Source organism: Myotis brandtii, unplaced genomic scaffold (genome assembly GCF_000412655.1).
Source record: "Myotis brandtii unplaced genomic scaffold, ASM41265v1 scaffold333, whole genome shotgun sequence".
In the NCBI taxonomy this organism is placed as follows: domain Eukaryota; kingdom Metazoa; phylum Chordata; class Mammalia; order Chiroptera; family Vespertilionidae; genus Myotis; species Myotis brandtii.
The window spans coordinates 222902-237191 of record NW_005362842.1 but is presented as its reverse complement, the minus strand read 5'-3'; the positions used below and the strand labels follow the sequence as shown (position 1 = coordinate 237191).

The 14290-nt window shown below is 43.7% G+C and overlaps 1 protein-coding gene across 1 annotated transcript in view; it reads right to left on the bottom strand.

Moving 5' to 3' along the window:
- The window catches only part of RIMS4 (regulating synaptic membrane exocytosis 4), a 66809-nt gene that overhangs the window by 51397 nt on the left and 1122 nt on the right, over positions 1 to 14290 (bottom strand). The window lies entirely within an intron of this gene.

Genomic DNA, 14290 nt, shown 5'->3' with positions numbered 1-14290 from the left:
GCCCGGCAGGTGTGCGCCAAGGGAGGTGTGTGCCAGGCTATTTGTGACCCGGTCCCGTGGCCGTGCCGAACCCCACACGCTGCCCTCAGACTGGCCCGATGCCGGCGTCTGGTCACCCACCCACTGAGACAGGCCGCACCCAGGGACACAGACCCGCTCAGAAGGGACACACTAGGAGGGACCGGCACGCGAGACCCTCAGGTTCACGCGTGAACCCACGGAGGAGCTCAAACAGGCACCCGCTCTATTGCATTCACTTTGCAAAATCCATCACAGCCACCATCAGACTCATACGCACACCTGAGAGATTCACCCAGATGTACTCACTCACAGAGACACTTGCCGAACCAACCACAGACAGACTCCAGACACCCAGAGACCCGCACAGTTAGATCCACCCAGAGACACACTCAGACCCACACAGGTAGATAGATGCACGTGGGTACACAGACTCACCTCCAGAGACTTGCACACACACTGAGCAACAAGCATAGACACCTCTGGCCACACAGGGAGACAGACCCTCAGATCTCACACAAACTCACAGAGAAGGTCAAACGGGCACACACACTCTCATGTACCCACACTACTCACAGACACCCCAGAATTCACACACATGGGCACTCAGACTCCGAAGACACACACTCTCAGACCTGCACAGACATACTCAGCGCCTCCCCCCAGTGACGGCTCTCTCAGCACTGACTCACACATACACACAAACATTGGCAAACACTGTCAGACTCATACAGTCACCCTTAGACACAGACCCTCAGAGGGAGACACTCAGATACACTTCAGTGGGCACACACATGCTCACATTGAAACAGCCATATTGCTTCGTGGCCTGTTGGCTAAGATCATGCAGAGACATAGCCACACACAGCTTAGTCACTCCCAGTGACAGCTATATTCTGATGCACAGACACGCTCAGACTCACACACAATTGAACACACTCCACCAAGCTCACACAGACACTCCCACATATACACCTTCAGTCACTCAGAGCCCCTGAGAGGAACACAATCACAATCAGAAACTGGAACTCCATTCCCTGGCCTTGACCAGGAGCTGAGGCCCCCATCCAGCCTAACCTCTGCCAGTTGCTCTGACACCCCCTCTGTGAAGCAGCCTGGTGAGTTGGTAAGATTCCTTCCATCCCAACTGTGGCACTGTGACCCAGGGCAAAGCCCCTTTACCTCACCTACCTGTTCCCTCATTTGTGCAATGGGGATGGGACCCTCCATTTTGGATGGTTGTGAGGATTAAGTAAAATAAGTTTCTATTGCAGCATAACAAACTACAAGGCTTAAAAACAACACCCATGCATTAGCTTACAACTCCATCAGTCAGAAGATTGACCAGGCTCACCTGGATTCTTTGCTTGGACCTCACGAGTTATCAGCCAGACTGGGGTCTTAGCTGGAGGCTTTGGAGAAGAATCGGTTTGCAAGCTCACTCTGGTTGTTGATAGTATTCGGTTCCTTGTGGCTGTAGGACTGAGGTCCCTGTTTCCCTGCTGCCCATTGGCTGGAGTCTCTCTCAGCTCCTAGAAGTATCTCTCTGATCTTTGCACATGGTCTTCTCGATCTTCAAGGTCATCATCAGGATGTCAAACACTTCTCATCCTTTGACTCTCCCTAACTTCTGCTTACTAACATGAGAAAATTTTACTTTTAAAGTGCTCTTGTGATTAAATGAAGTCTACCAGGATAATCTCCCTTTGTCATATTATCTACACTAATAAAAGAGAAACAGGCAAATTGACCGTCCCTCTGCTATGCCCAGCAGCCAATCAGAGCGAGTATGCAAATTAACCCAACAAAAATGGTGGTTAATTTGCATACACAGGCACAGAGCGAAGACTGAAGACAGCGTAGAAGGAAGCCAAGCTCTGCAAAAGGGAGCAAAGCAGCGGAGAAGGGAGGGAGCCGAGGCAGCGGAGACGGGAACAGAGCCAAGGCAGCGGAGATAGGAGGGAGCGAGGCAGCGTCCTGCTTTGCTCCGGCCTGAGGAAGCCCTATTCTTGCAGGAATCTTCCTGCAACGGGCCTCTAATCCTATATAATAAAAGGCTAATATGCAAATCAACTGAACAGCGGAAAGATCGATTGCTATAATGTGCACTGACCACCAGGGGCAGATGCTCAATGCAGGAGCTGCCCCCTGGTGGTCAGTGCACTCCCACAGGGCAAGCACTGCTCAGCCAGAAGCTGGGCTCATGGCTGGCGAGCGCAATGGTGGTGGCGGGAGCCTCTCCCACCTCCGCGGCAGCACTAAGGATGTCTGACTGCTGGCCATCCCCTGAGGGCTCCTGGATTTCAAGAGGGTGCAGGCCGGGCTGAGGGACCCCCCTCGCCAAGTGCACAAATTTTTTGCACCGGGCCTCTAGCATGACATAATCACGGTAGTGATATCTCATTATATCCAGAAGTTTTACCCATACTCAAACAGGAGGGGCTTAAGCCAGGGCCAGAATCTTTGGAGTCATTCTTACAATTCTGCCTACCACAATATGTGAAGCACCCAGCACAGTGTCTGGCACAGGTAAATGCTCTTGATCCCTCTCCTCTTCCCCGGAACCAGACCTAGCTTGAAAGCAGCTTGGTGCGATAATTATGGGTCAACAGCCTCCCCTCCCCCTATCGTCCCCATCTTGGTAATTGGCAGCTCCATTTTCTTGCCACTGTTCAGGCCATAAATCTTAGAGTCATCTCTGATTCCCCTCTTTCTCTCACCTGCCACATTCAATCCATCAGCAATTCCTATCAATTCTACACGCAAAATGTATCCAGAATCTGACAACTTCTCTTCATCCCTCTCCTCCCCACCACCCTCCCCAGGAGTCTTGCAGCAACCTCCTCTCTGGGCTTCATGCTTCTGCACCCAGCAGCCAGAGGGACCCTGTGAAAACTGAAACCAGCAGCTGGCTCTCCTCTACCCAAAACCCTCCGTGAGACCCATGAGGAATGTCTGAAAGACCAGCAATGAGCCAGCCTTTGGAGCTGAATCCCTGTGGTGGTTTTAAAACACGTGTGCACATTTTTTGTCTTCCCATTGAGAGGTAACATCTGTGTCCCTGTCCCTTAAACTGGGTCACCCTTAGTGACTGGCTTATAACCAGTAGAATGCAAAAGAAGTGCTATGCCAACGTCTGAAGCTAGGTCAGAAAGCGTCCTGCAATTTCTTTGTGGCTCATTCGGGTTGCCCACTCTGTAGAAAGCCAGCCTCCATATAGGAAGTCCAAATGCCCTGAGAGGTTGTGCTGGAGAGGCCACAGGAAGGCCTGCTGACCTGCAGGTGGGCAGCCAGCATTAGCAGTAGGCATGTGAGGAGTGATCTGGGGTGTCCCACTTTGAGGCAGCCCCAGCTCAGTTCTGATGGCAACTGCGTAAGAGACATTCAAACAAGAACTACTCAGCTGAGCCCTCCCCAGATTCCTGACCCACAGAGTAAGTGGTTGTGGTTTTACACCACTAAGTTCTGGGATAAATATTATATGCCACAAGGGACTGGTAATCTTGAGCAAGTGAATTAACGTCTCTGGGCCTCAGTTTCTTCCATTATAAAATGGGGACCGTGCCTCACAGTGTGCTATCATCGAGTGAGGAATAAATGTGGAATTCTTAGAACAGAGCCCAAACACAGTGAGTGCTCTGCAAGGGTGAGCTCCTACTACTAAGGACAGGACAGCCCCCTCTGTAAGAGACAGACATCCCATGCTGAAAGGATCTAACATCCAGCTCCCTCTTCTGAGAGAGAGGGAAACTGAGGCCAGAAGGTGCAAGAGACTGCCTAAAGCTGCATAGCACTTTGGACAAATCTGTTGCAGCACCTGGAGAATCAGTGCTTCTTCGGAACATGCCCTACAATGGCCATACCTGATGTGAGCCAATGCTTTCCCTGCTGCCTTCCAGGTTGCCTACTCACCTAGCAAGCGTGGCAGGGGGTCCCGGAAGCTGACAGTGTGGAGGAGGGAAGGCAGCTAACAAAGTGGACTGGGCCTCTGGCCAACAATATACTGGTAGGCAGTGGACTCCTGGTGTGATTTCCCCTTTCTTGGTTAGCTCATGCCTACAGTTCTACCACTAAGTCAGGCGTTATTGCAGACCTGGGTTGGGTTGCCTCAAGCCAGGCTTCACCTGTAGCAGCCCCTGCATCAAGGGCTGCCATTCTTCTTGGGTCATAATAAACCAACACACACACACACACACACACACACGCACACACACACACACGCACACACACGCACACACACACACACTGACCCAAATTGGACTGCGATGTAAGCAAGAAATAACATTTTATTGTCCGAAGTCACTGAGAGTTCAGACTCGCTTGTTGCAGCAATTAGCCTACCTAGGCTAGTACACCCACTGCGGGGTCTGGGTACTTGAGTTGGGAGGAGAAATCAATGTGGGTTAAAGGAGCCTTGTCTGGGTCATGGGCCATGTGGGGCAAAGAAAGCCAGACTGTGCAGAGAAGCAGGAGAGAGTGAGAAAGAACTCTGTAGAGATAAACAGAAAAAATCAGCCTTGCTGCCTGATATTTTAGTTCCCAGTTCCATTTCCTCTTCTTTTTCCCCCATTTCTTCTTGAAGTCATCTGAAACATACTTGGTGGATTGCCTACCCAAATCCATCCCCCTACATCTTTTTCTGTTTTTATTGGGGTAATTCACACTACATAGCCATTTTTTTTTTTGGCCAGGGTTTGGTGTATACATATGACTCAATTATAATCAATGTGATGGGAGTGAAATTTGGACTTCCCTCGCTCTTGAAAAATAGACACACTAGCCCTGGCCTGGTAGCTCAGTTGGTTGGAGTGTTGTCCCAATACGCCAAGGTTGCAGGTTCAATCTCAAGTCAGGGGACATATAAGAAGCAACCAATGAATGCACAAATAAGTGGAATAACAGTCCCGGCCCTTGTAGCTCAGTTGGTTGATCATGGTCCCTTGCACCGAAAGGTCACCAGTTCGATTCCTGGTCAGAGCACATACTTGGCTTTCCGGTTTGATCCCCAGTCAGGTGCATACAGGAGGCAACCAATCGATGTTTCTCTCTGTCTCTTCCTCTCTTTCTAAAATCAATTTTAAAAACCATATTAAAAAAATAAGTGGAACAACATATTGATGTTTCTCATCAATAAATAATTTTTAAAAATAAAAGAAAAATAGACATGTACAGAGGAACATTACCTTTTTCATTGCTGGACATATACTCATTGCAACCAGGAGGGAAGCTAAATTAGGACAAAGCTGAAACACTGTTTGGCAGAGCAGGTAAAAGAAAGAACCCAGATCCTTAATGATGTCACTGAGCCACCGAATTAACCAAGCTTGGAGCTGCCCTACTTAGTCTCTTAGTGTAATTGTTAGCATTATTGTTTAATACATATTACTATGGGCTCTTTGGTCCCAAAGAATACACTCACCTGATGGTACCTCCTACCAATGACCTGTTTGACATTCCCTGCCTGCCTGCAATAAAACCCGCTCCTTGTTTTGTTTCTTGAAACCACCACTAAATGTAGATTTTAATGGCATTTGTCTTCGTGTCTGATTCAAGGAAGAAAGGGGCAGACAGGGAGGTGGATGCAGGCCTCGTGTTAATGCTACCATGTTATGTATTTCATTCTATTGCCTCTTTTTAGTCAATCAATACTGTTTTTAAGATCTGTGTTAATTTATGTAACTCTAATTTATTCACTTGAACTACTGTTTAGTTTTTATCTTCATTTTTAAAATTTATTTTCAGACTAATGTAACTGGTTGCCATCACTTTGCTTTATAAACAATTCTGTGATGGATATCTTCATGGCTATCTACCTTTGCTAGAGTTTCTATGCAGAAGTGGGGTTGCGAGGTGGTGGGATTACCAGTGTCTTTCAAACTTAGTTGACTAGGAATCACAATAAGAAATATATTTTACATCATAATCTGGTAAGGCCCCCTCCACACACATAAATAAAACAAAAGTTTTGTAAAATAACACTTACCCTTATTATGAGAAAAGCATTCTGATGTGTTTTACTCTATTTAATTCAACTTCTTTTTTAACATGTTGATCACAGTCCTGGCCAGTGTGGCCCAGTAGATTGGAGCATCTCCTGTACACTGAAAGGTTGAGAGTTTGATTCTGGACAGGGCACATACCTAGGTTGGGGGTTTGATCCCTGGTCAGGGTGGAGTGCAGGTGGGGTGTGGGTGAGGTGTAGGAAGCAACCAATTGATATACTTGGGTGAGGATTAATATGTTGCTCACAGCATGCTAAACTGATTTTGTAACATATTAATGAGCCATGACCCACAATTTAAAAAATAATGGATTAAAATATATTCAATTTGACTAAATATTTTGAAATTTCTCTTCAGAGTGGCTACACTAATTTACAAGGCAATAGGGCCTCATTTCCCTACTCCTGGCCAGCACTTGATATCACCTTTCTTCTTTTTGCCGGTCTGATGAATGCAAAGCAGTATGGCATTGTTGTTTTTATTGTTCTTTCTCTGGTTATGAATAAGTTGAGTTTCTCTTCATACGTTTATTCACTACTTGAGTTCCTCTTGGCGTGAGTTTGCCCATTTTTCAGATAGGTTGCCAGCTTTTTTCTTGCTGATTTACTGCCAAGTTTCTTGTGGAATTTAAATTTTAATCCTTTATTGATTGTTGCTGCAAATACATTTTCCCAATCTGTCAATCATTCATTAGTTTTGTATGGGATATCATTTATTGAAATCCTTCAATCATTTCCTTTATGGTTTGGACGTTTTGTATTTATTTAAGAAATGAATATCATAAAGATATCCCTAATGCAATATCATAAAGATTTGCCTTTTAATATTTTACAGCTTCTTAAACCATCTAAAGATTGTCCTTTTGTGGTGTGGATAGGATATAATTTAATTTATTTTTATTTTGTCCAGTGGAGCTACTTTCCCCCACACCATTCAAACAACCCATCCTTTCCCCATTGATTTATGTTGCCACATCTATCACATACCAAATATCCATATACATAGGTCTGTTTCTGGATTCTTCTCCTCTGTTCCACTGGTCTATAGTTCTTGCATTAATAGCACACTTTGCCAAATTAGAGTTAATAGTATGTCTCAAAGCCTGGTTGGGTGAGATCCCACCTTTCTTTTATTTTTGAGAATACTCGTCTTAGCTACTTGTGGGAACTTGCTTTTCCTTGCAAATTTTAAAATTGGTTTATCTTATTTATCTCCTACAAATATTTAGTTAGAAATATATGAATTGACACAATTACAATGCCAATTATGCCTTACCTTCCAACAAACATAGGATATTTCTCCATTGATCCAGATCCTCTATTTATCCAGGAAATTTTTTAAAATCTCCTTGGTCAGGGCACATGCCTGGGTTGCAGATTCAATCCCCAGTGTGGGGTGTGCAGGAGGCAGCTGATCAATAATTGTCTCTCATCGTTGATGTTTCTATCTCTCTCTCTCCCTCTCCCTTCCTCTCTGAAAGCAATAAAAATATATATTTTTAAAAATCTCCTTTAGTAGTTAAGTTAATTTCAAGATAATTCATTTTCTTTTCTCCTCTCTCTCTCTTCCTTTTAAAAAATATGTTCCAATTTAATAGCTGGGAATGGTGTCTTCTTTCAGGACAATTAGGTTTCCTATACCTTTCCTTCATGGCCTTTCCTCCTGGATGGCTTCTTTGGCAAGGAATGACCCCAAAGATCTCAGAAATCCAGGCAGAACCAGTAAGGTACTAGTCAGAGGGGCAGTTACCAAGAGTGCAATCTGTAGAAGGTGCTGAAACAACTTTAGAGATAAATGAGATGGAGAGGATTATATTGACCTGAACTCCTCTCAAGGATGTCACTATACCTGTTTAAAGTTGATACTTTAAAAAACTGTTTGGGGTGTTGGGGGAATGGGGGGAGACTATTTAGCCTGCAAGATGACCTTCCAAGGAAGATGGGTCTGTCTAAGTGCAGGGCTCTAGTTTCATTAAGCCAGTTATGCAAGTTCGGGGCCAGAGCTGAATTGCTTGTTGCCACATGGAGTCTTCCATTTCAACTCCACCTTCATGTATCACCCAATCTCTCTTCTAAACAAATGCTGAACAAACATGTTCAGCATATTTTTAGAAGAATAAAAGAGAGAGAGAGAGAGAGAGAGAGAGAGAGAGAGAGAGAGAATTATTAGTTGCTCTGGAGCCTATACATCTCAGGCTGGCAAGATGTGGTGAAAGGGAGTCCTGGCAAAAATAGGAACCATGAAATCAGGTAGACCACCAAGGTGAGAACTTGGGATTGGGGACCAAGGCCCAGATGTGCAATAACACATCCATAGCTGAGTTATAGGAACTGCCGCCCATGCAGGATAGAACAGGACTTTTTAAATTGGGTAATGGTCTGGTTATTGAAACACCAGCAAATGTCCCAACAGAAAAAAATAGCAAAACACCGGATCAGCGCAATTTCCAAATGAAGGAAGAAAACAAATGGCCAATAGAAAAAAAGAAAATGGTCAACCTCACTAGAAAGCAAACCAACATTAAGGGATTTCCCTCTTCACCCCATCCCCACCCCCCATTTGATCGACAAGGTTTCTTTTTTCTTTTTCCTTCTTTGTGTTCTTTCTCCCTCTCGTTCTTTTGTGGTGATACTCATTGTTGATAGAATGGTGAAAGGGCACCATTCACTGCTAACATTTTTCTGGTCTTTTTCTCACACACAGCTGGTAGTTCTGTGAGTTGGCACAGCTTCTCTGGAGGGCATTTTGGCAAACTGTGGTAAGAAAAAAAACACCCTAAAGACAAGCATTCTTTTTGATCCAGCAATTTTATTTCTAGGAATTTTTTCTAAGAAAATAATTAGAAGTGAACACGAAGATGAATAATAGCAGCTTAACATTTACTGGATGTTCACTCGGTGCCAGGCAATATGCTAAGTACTTTACACAATATGCTAAGTACTTCACCTATTTATCCCTTCCAGCAACACATGATGAGATGAGTATTATCATGTCCATTTTCAGGTGGGGAAACTGAGGCTCAAAGAGATGTAAGTTGTGAAAGTTCTAGTAACTGGTAAGGGATAGGCTGGAGCTCGAACCTGATCTCTTTAACTCCAAACCCATGCTCTGAACCACCTTGCTATCCTACCCTCTGGAAAACTATGTGAAAGATGATGCTCCAAATAGTACTGATTAAATTAACAAAAATTCAGAAAAAGCTTCAATGTGCAAAAATTGAGGGATTAGTAAACAAATCACATAGAATCATATGAAAAAATACATAGCCATGAAAAATAACTGTTGAAAGAAGAATGACATAGGGAAACACTCATGATATATTCACTGGAAAAAAACATGACATCAAACAGTTATGTCTCATTTTAATTTAAAAAATGCATCTATGCCATTTTCATGAAGTTCAAAATTACAAAAGACTAGTCTATGGTGGTCGAGATTTAGTGGGGAGGTCGTTAATTGGGAAGCCTACTGGGAACATTCTAGATCTGGGTCTGGGTTGTGGTCACATCAGTGTATTCATACATAAAAACCCATCCAGTTGTATAGTTAAAATTTGTGTGCTTTATATACATTTATAGAAGTAAATCTCATTTTAAAAATGCATAATGCACAGAAAAAAAGTCCTGTAGGAAAACATCAGAAAAATGTTAGCAGTGATTGTTACTAAGTATAATTCCTTTCTTTTTCTTTTTTTCAGTGAGCCTATGTTATCTTCATAATTAGGAAAAATAATATCAAGTTCATTATTGGAGGGGGTGGGAGAAGAGAACATGTACATGAGAGCCAGTGGTAGTCCAGACCTGGAATTCTGGGGGTGGGGGTGGGCAGAGCCGTTCAAATGTGTGTAGTCCTGGGGGCCCAGCTGAGTCTGGTCTTGTAGGCAAGACTCCATGGTTCCAAGAATAGAGGGCATGGAGGAGAGAAGCTAGTGCCCAGCCCTGCTTGGAAGGAAAAGTTGGAGACCCTGAGGTGCCTAGGACAGACTACAAGCAACACCCTTAAGACAAATTCCTCCGACTTTAGAATCCTGCTGAGCGGGTGTTACACAAAGCCATCCCAGACAACTTGTCCTTCTGCTGCCAATCAGATGCCAGGCCTCCAGGGAGCACATTGGCTGTCAATCTGGCAGCAGTGAGCTACCCCTGCCTCCTCTCTCTTTTAAAGGGACAGCTTCCGCCTGGGGGAGGAAAGCCGGTTTGGACCACCTTGACTCTCTTTCAATTCAGAGTCTGATTCCAAGGCAGTGAAGACATTAGGGAGGTGCAAGGCAGGTTTCTATGGGTGCTTCCTGGGGTCCCAGCCTCAGCTCACCCCAACAATGAAATCCTGCCAACCAAGAAGTGGATCAAAAGAAACCATTCAAGTATAAAGAAGCTTTGGTATATAAGATTACCTGTAAATATTACATATATTTAAATACAAAACAAAAATATAACTGGGAGAATCAGCAGTTCTTCCTTACCAATAAAATTGGGGCCATCAAAGGTGCCTACTAAAAAAATTCCCACATTTCCCAGCCTCAGTTGCAGCTAGGGATTGCAATAACACATCTGTGGCTGAGTAAGAAATTGTGGAAAGCTTTCCTTTCTTTATAGAGTCATTTTCTCTGTCGTCCTTGGTGGAACAAGAACATGATGGTTGGAGTAACAGCAGCTGTTTTGCAATCATGAGGAAAACTCCAGAAGAACTGTAGAGAACCCAGTTCTGACATCCTTGAGGCACTGAACCCCATGACAGCAACTGCCTAACTCTTCACTACTTGTTTATTTAAACTGCTGTTTGCTTAGGTTTCCTGTAATCCATGACTAAAAACAACCTTTAACAGATTCACACAACACTGTAAAAATATCAATATAACTAATATAAAACAGGAAGTTTGGGGAAAAGTTATAACAGTGCCAATACAGGTAACAATGAGCTAAAATTGAAATATTGAATGTCAGCCCTGACCGGTTTGGCTCAGTGGATAGGGCGTCGGCCTGCGGACTGAAGGGTCCCGGGTTCGATTCCGGCCAAGGGCATGTACCTGGGTTGCGGGCACATCCCCAGTGGGGGGCGTGCAGGAGGCAGCTGATGGATGTTTCTCTGCCATCGATGTTTCTGACTCTCTATCCCTCTCTCTTCCTCTCTATAAAAAATCAATAAAAATATATTTAAAAAAAAAAAAAGAAATATTGAATGTCAACTGTAATTGAAAAACAAAATTTAAAAAAATGATGTCTGCAACCTCTTGATGTTTTCCAGAGGGATCTTTGAGGAGATAATATCTCTTTGGTGGAAGGATACCTACCTAAAGTTCAGAAATTCTTTCATCTTTGCTTTCATTTAAAAATTGTTAAATCCAAGTAAAATAATTATCTCTCAAAATTTGAGTATCCTATAGCCTATATAATAAAAGCCTAATATGCTAAGTGTCTGGTCATCGGTTCAACCAATCAAAGTGTAATATGGTAATGATATGCTAAGCACTCAACCGCTCGCTATGATGTGCACTGACCACCAGAGGGAAGATGCTCTGACCAGTAGGTTAGCTTGCTGCTGGGGTCTGGCCAATCAGAACTGAGCAAGAGGGCTGGACACACCCTGGAGCCCTCCCACGGTCCCTCCCCAGCTGGCCAACCTTCCGCATTTCTCCCTGGCCCTGATCATGCACTGGTGAGGTCCCTCGGCCTAGCCTGCATGCTCTCACAATCCGGGACCCCTCAGGGGATGTCGGAGAGCCGGTTTCGGCCTGATCCCGCAGGCCAGACAGAGGGACCCCACTGGTGCGTGCACCAAGCCTGTAGTTATAATATAAAATAATTAAAGTTATTTCTGATTATCTGTATACATGCATTGAAAGATGTTTGGTGCAATGTTCATCTCATTTGAAATATATAAATTTCAAGCTTTTTTGTTTTTTTAACTTTTAATACTGAAATGATTGTAGATTTACAGAAAAGATGAAAGATAGTACACAAAGTACTATCCCATTTGGCCTTTAATAGTAACATTCCTCTAATGTCACATAAGCATGGAGCAGTTATCAACATTAAGAAATGGTAATTGGTATGATACTATTAATTACACTACCAACTTTATTTGTATTTTTTCAATTTTTCCACTGATGTCCTTTTTCTGTCCCAGTTTCCAAACCAGAATACTATGTTGCATTTAGATGTCATGCCTCCTTAGTCTCCTCTGGCCTATAACAGTTTCTCAGTCTTTCCTGGTCTTTCATAGCTTTGACCCTTTCAAAGAGTAGTGGTCCGATATTTTGTACCATACCCCTCAGTTTTGACTTGTTTGATATTTTCTCCTGATTAGACTGAGGTTACTAGTTTTAGGGACTAAGACCACTGACGTGATGTGCTCGTCTCATTACATCATATCAGGGGCAAATGATCTCAACGTGACGTCATTGGTGATGTTGACCTTGATCACTTGACTTTTTTTACTTTCTTATCTGTACTTTTCCAGTGTGCTTTAATTCTTATAATGAGTACATGAAAACAGGGAATCTGAAAGTGCTCCTTAAACCAAAGAACTCCACAAATGTGAGGGTTAATATTTTTATTTGAAGGATAGAATTGATGTCCAAGGCTTGGCTGGAAGCGGGAGGAGAAGATAAGTATAGCTACAACATCAATGTTTAATTGGTCTGGAGGCTAGCCAGGGTGGCAAGGAAAGATAGAGATGACTTTAGGACTTATGTAAGGAATTAGGGCCTTATCCAGCTATTTTTAATATAATTGATTTTCCTTCGCCCTATAGCCTGGGGTAAGAGTGGAGGCTACTAGTCAAGTTGGAAATGACGTAACAGGGGAGAGCTGATTCTGCTGGAAAAGTGAGTGGGTAAGGAAAATAACATTGACTAAGCACCATTTATGTCCCAGGTGCTTCACCTCACTCATTTCATCTTCATGACTCTGCTAGCTAAGTGTGATGGTCACCTCCATTTCATAGATGAGAAATTGAGACTCAGAGAAGTAACGTGATTTGCCCAAAGCCACACTGTCAGTTAACCATCAAATATTTCTCAGGCAATCAGTGCGTTAGGTAGGCACAGGAGAGCCACTGTTGGAATCTAGATCTCTGTGACATCAAACCTATGCTATGCCTCTTCCACTTCACACCACCTGCTGCCCAGGAGGAACCAGGAGCAAGTATAGGAATTCCAGTCATGAGGAGAGAAGATGCGCTTTGAAGACTACCCCCTAGCTATAAGATTTTTCATATTCTTGATAATCTCTCTGTCTCTTCATTGATCAGAGAGTCACCTGGCATGAATCCCGGGGTTCAGGATTGCACTACCCTCTGGATGCCTTGGACAACTACCTTCTGCAATCAGATGGAGCCAAGCGCCCAGGATAGCCTTCCCCTAACACCTGCTTGGCAGGATATCAGTATGCAGAGAAAAACAAAGAGGTGGAGAGTGGGGAAAAGGAAGAGGATGGAGGGAGGGAGGGAGGGAGAGAGAGAGAGAGAGAGGGAGAGAGAGAGAGAGAGAGAGAGAAACTGCTTGGTTTTGGATTCTAGGCCCTTTTTTCAGTCAGTCCTAGAGCCAGCCCATTTTGCCCCTCCTAAGGATGGGTCTGGCCAAATGAACTCTTTTTTTGTGGAAGCTAGTTCAAGTTTGGTTGAAACCAACGTATCCTGATGAGCACATTCTACTTGCTCTAGTTTCTACTCCCTCATAACATTGTGCCTGTGGTTTTTGCCTGTCTAGGCCTCCAGATCTGCTTCATGAGATCTGGAGTCTGAAGATGGAGGGTTGAATCCCAGTTCCTCTACCAACAAACCATGCTGCCTTGAGCAAGTACTTTACCTCCTCAAACTTGTTGAATCAGATTTTATTCCTACAAGGGGTATTATAAGAATTATACAAGATAATGCATGCAACATAAATGCTTAGTGCAACACAAATTTAGCTTAGCGTTCAATAAATGGTAGCTATGATTATTATCATTCAACTCGCCTTGCCAACTAACCACAATTTATTGATGCCATGAGATATCTGCTGGCCTAAGCCATTATATATCACCAGGCCACATAACTTATGCACCACTGATAACTTGTGGATAAGTCTCCCTAGGGATAGAAGTCTATCTCAGACCCTTAAGTTTCAACTTTGGGTTGGAATTTCAGCAAAGGTTAGGAATTGCATGGTGGCCTGTACACAGTGGTATGCCAGTAATTAACAACCAGCACTCTAAAACAAAAACAAACAAACAAAAAACCCAACAACAACAAAAGTTTTTGCCAATTTTCATGGTGTAAATACTCCCACC